The following is a 5,167-nucleotide window of genomic DNA, read 5'->3' as shown; positions in this document are numbered from 1 at the left end:
TATTATCTAGCTAGCCCTCTACTTAGTTAATACTATTTAATTATAAAGTTTTAATTTAGCCTTCTATCCTTATCTAGCCTAGACTACCTTTACTTTATCTAGAATCTCTAGAAAGGTATTCTATAGAGTATCCTCTAGCTAGTAGAACTAGATAGAGTATCCCTCTAGGGTAAGGTTATCCTATATTAGGGTTTTTACCTTTAGTAGAAGCCTTTAGTACTCTAGGTATTAAGCCTCTTTATTATATTATTCTAGTATAGTCTAGTAGCTATACGCCTACATTTTATTAGTAAGTAACCTCTATAGTTTCTATTATTCCTCTATAGTTATATTTATAATTTAGTCTACTAATAAGTATAGTTTAGCCTATATATTATTTATAAATTATATCTTACCCTTCTATAGATATATATAGCTCCTTATTATAGTTATATCTCCCAAGTTATTAGGAATAGTTAAAATATTAGACTTCTAGTACTAAGTAGTATTGGAGGTTAATTCTCCCTTACTTATTAGGAGAGACTATAATAGCCCTTAATAATAGATAGGGGAATACTATAGGGGTCCTATTATAATAAGACTAACTATTAGTCCTTTTAACTCTAGGTCCCCCTAGAGTATCTATAGAACCCAATATTTACTTAGAGTAGTATACCCTATACCCCTCGGAGGTATAGTGATTAGTTAGCTTATAGTAGCTACTATACCTCGTACCCTTAATTCGACTCATGGTCGGTTCTACCAGGGGTCGGTTCCTAATATCTACTACTAATTCACCTCTTCTAGATAAGGTAGATAGGAATCTAGCTAGGATTATTTAAAGTATATACTTAATAGCTTCTTCCTATTCTCTTAAGAAGGGGCTCTCTAAGGCGGAGCTTTAGCTTACCTTTTTAATACTATTACTTATTAGAGTAGGCTTTTATAGATATACTTATATACTAATAGAATTTAGATTAGGGCGGCTCGTCTAAGTTCTAATAGATTATAAAAGGGGTAATATATAGCTAGGTATTATATCTATAGTTCCTTAGAAGCTTAGTAATATATAATATTATATCTCTAGTACTACTATAGTTTCTAGCTCGTTAAGTTAAATAGTTAATTATATTTTATTTATTTCCTAGTATTTTAACTATTTAGGTGCTTCTTTTATTAAGGCTAAATTCAGAATCGCTATACTATAGTATTAGTAATATTATCTTATAGGATAGATTAGCTCTATTAGATTTAGGAAGTTATTTATATCTGCCTAAAAGTTTTACTCTATAAGAAGCTAGTCCTAGGGAATTAGATAGGATAGCTCTATTTAAGGTACTTATAAGTGCTTTATTTGCTATTCCCTTATCTTATCTATATAGGAGTAGAGGTTTATTATATTTAGTAGCAGTTCTAATTAAGGGTATTACTCTAGAATAAATTTAACTATAATTCTAGTTTCTTAATCTATAGTTAACTATAGTAGTTCCACAATTTGGAATACTTTTATTTAGTATATAAGGATAATTATATAAGGATTTAGAGGTATAGCTAATCCTAGCTATAGATTAGGGGCCTATATAAAATTTTTTCTTATATATTTTTATATCTCGAACGGGGTTAAGAAATATTAAATCTTACTCTTAATAGTATTTTCTATTTAGAGAAAAATATACTACTATTTTATAAGGCCTTCTATAGATATATATACCGTAAGGTTAGATTTAGGGTAATAATAGGTTAATTATCTAAGCTTGGAGTTTCTATCTAATTTCTATTTAAGCTAGGTTATATAATATATAAGTACTATAGTTATACCGTAGTATTAAGCTTAGTACCTTATTATATAATATTATAAGTACCACGGTTATACCGTGGTATTATCTCTAGTCGCTATTCTCGTAATAGTATTAGAAGATAACTTAAAATTAAATAGGTAATAAGTACCCTTATATATACATACTATATTGGATTCTTTATTCTTCGAATATTCCTTAGGTCCTATATAGATCTATTATCTTAAAGTCCTAAGTTAGATCTCCTCTCTAAGGTCCTATTATAGACTTTTATTCTAAGGTCCTATTATAGACCTATCTATAGTTTTAGTATTTAGGACCTCTCTAGTTATTATATAACCTAGGGAGTTTCTAGATTCTTCTATTCTATAACCTTGTTTGTCTAATAAGTATATTTATCTGGGCTGCGCCGCAAGTGGTCTATAACATTTTCCCCCTATTTAAAAAAAGAGCCTCCCCCCACCCCTACCCCCTCCCTAAAGAGGGGGGACCCCTTTACCCCCTACCCCCCCCTTTTCCCCCCTTGGGTCGGGGTGGGGGAGGGTCGGCGGGGTCGGGGGTACAAGCCTAGGTAGAGGTAAAATTCTAATCTCTATTAGATTTTCGAGGTCTTCCTCCTATAGTAATATTTAGTATCTACTAGGAGCTTCAATCTTTAAACTACCTAGGAAAGGGGCTAGTAGAGAGGTAATTTTAAATAGCTAAGATACCTCCTTCTTTCCTTTCTTTCCTTCTAGATAGCCTTTGCGCGTTGGATAGGGCTTCTAGATTACTTATTATCTATAGCTACCTAATTAGTAAAATCTAGGGGGTCTATATAGTACCTATACTCTAGAAAGAATAGTAAGACTTCTATTATTACTATATCTTAATTATTTATATAAATTTCTATACTCTATTCGTCTACTTAGTTAACTATATAGAAATTATCTAACTAACTTACTAGATTATTTATACCTTTCTCTTTTCCTCTAACCCTTCCTTAACCCTTATATTTAGAGAGCCTAGATACTATTACTAATAAGAGAGTTAGCTAAGGTAAACTATTCTAGAATACCTTACTTTAGCTACGGGCCCACGCGGACTTAACACCCCCTAGAAATTCTAGAATACTAGAAGCTCTACAGAGATAAAGAGGTTAAGAGGCCTAATAATAGTATCTATAGATAGCCTCTAATTAGGATAGTACTATAGATATAACGGGGTCTATAGAAGATATAAATTACTATCCTTACCTAAGTAAGATTAGGAAAGATAAATCTAGTCTTCTTCCTTAACCTTATAAGGGTGCTTGACGCTAACTCCCTAATATACTTCTATAGAAAAGTATAGAAGAAACCTAAGTATATCACGATCTTTTATAAGAATAAAGAAGATAGAGACCTCCTAATACTAAATAGAAGTCTAGATTATAAAACTCTACTTATATTATAATAGATAAGGGGGTAAAGGGGCTAACTAAGTAGTAGATTAAGGGTCAGGTGTTCCTGGGGTAAATAAAGGGATAAAGAATGAGCTAGGCCTTCTTCTATATAGATAGGGGTTTTAATATTAAGGTAGGGGTCTGTGTATTCACTAGACTAACTATAGATATTTATAGGTAGTATTTATAGCTCCTTATATAGTATAGTCTATAGTAGATATAATCTCCTGCCTTGGATAGTTATTTCTAGGTATAGAGTTATTCTAATATACTATACCTTAGTATTAAGCCCTAGTTCTAGCCTAGATTAGGGTTTAGCTTATAGTATATCTTTCCCTAGTAGCTTAGCCTTAGGTAAGATTATAATATTATCCCCCTCTCCCGGGAGTCTAGTCTCTGGACTTTAGGAAGAAGATAATTAATATTAGGATTAGGTAGTCCTATAATTAGTTACTATTCTAGTTAGTATTTTATTTTACTTCTTTATAGACTCTATTATAGGTCTTTAAATACCTTAGTAATAGTAGTAGATATTAAAATAAAGGCTTTTCTTTATAAATAGAACTTCTAGTTTCTAATTTTTATACTATTTTAGAATTTATATCTTCTAATAATAACTATAGTTTTAAAGGCAAGTTCTAAGGCTATTGAGACTATTACTAAAGCTCTTAAGTAGACTACTAAAGCTCTCGCGAACTTTAGAAGTAGTTAAACTACTATAGATACTAAGGTATATTATATTTATAAGCTTCTTTACTCCTAGTACTTATTTAATATTTATAGTTTTAAGAGCTAACTAGTAATTCTTAAATTCTTAGAGTACGACTATACGGAGATAACTCCTTATAAGTATTGCTAATACTCTAAGAATTAAACTTATAGTTATATAGATATCTCCTAAAATTTACTTCTATATTCTAGGAAAGTTATTAACTATTTCTTTCTATAAATTTACCTATACCTTATTCCTAAAGCAGATGCCCTTTATATTATATATAATAACTATACGGAGGTCGCGCCCAAAAGTCTTTAAGTAGTCCTCTAGGCTTGGCACTATATTAACAAAAACTATAAAATATACTAAGAATGCCAAGCTATAATAATAATATAGCTCACTATATAATTTATATATAGAATAATATTCAAAGTATACCGAAAGTAGATATCTATAGAAATTAATTTACTAATAAAGCTTAAGCTTAATTGCTATTATTATTACTCTTATCCTTACTTAGCTTATCTACCTTATCTAAATCTACCTTATTTACCTTATTTATACTATCTAAAGCTTATAAATTTGAAGCTTAAATTTAAATATTAATAGGCTCTAATTTATCCATATATTTACTATCTTTATTATCCTCTTTATCTAGGTAGATAAGCTCTGAAAGCTCTCCTTTTCTCTATTTCTCTCTTTTATATCTCTCTTCTTTAGGATAGCCTTTGCAATATTTGTTTCTACTATCTAGTTTAATAATCCTCTTAATATAGTATAGAATCCTCTTAATCTAGCTTTAAATATATTCCTAAGGTAGAGTCCTCTAGAAATAGATCTAGATAGCCTCTATCTCTTTTCTAGTAGTTAGAGTATCTTAAGAAGTAGTTCTTCGCTTTATATAATTCTAAGCTAGCTTAATTATATTAAGATTAGATAAGTTAGCTAGCTAGAGTATCTTTTTTATATAGCTAAGCTTAAATACTTCCTAATTTATAGTATAAGTATAAGGTATTATCCTTCTAGATAATAGTATTTAGCCAAGTCCTCTTATAGAGAAGAGTAAAAGGAATAAGCTTTAGCTTTAAGATTAACTATTTATATACCCTTAGTTAGCTAACTATTTTATTAATATAGGAAGCTCTCTTACTTTTTGATAGCGGTACTAGTTAATCCCTCCTACTTTACTATTCTAAATAAGCTTACTAGTCTTTATAGTAAATAACTAGGTAGGCTTCCTTCTACTTATTTTTT

Source organism: Nannizzia gypsea, genomic scaffold (assembly GCF_000150975.2).
Source record: "Nannizzia gypsea CBS 118893 supercont1.3 genomic scaffold, whole genome shotgun sequence".
Lineage (NCBI taxonomy): Eukaryota > Fungi > Ascomycota > Eurotiomycetes > Onygenales > Arthrodermataceae > Nannizzia > Nannizzia gypsea.
The sequence above is the reverse complement of the archived record's forward strand: the minus strand, read 5'-3'. Positions refer to the sequence as shown.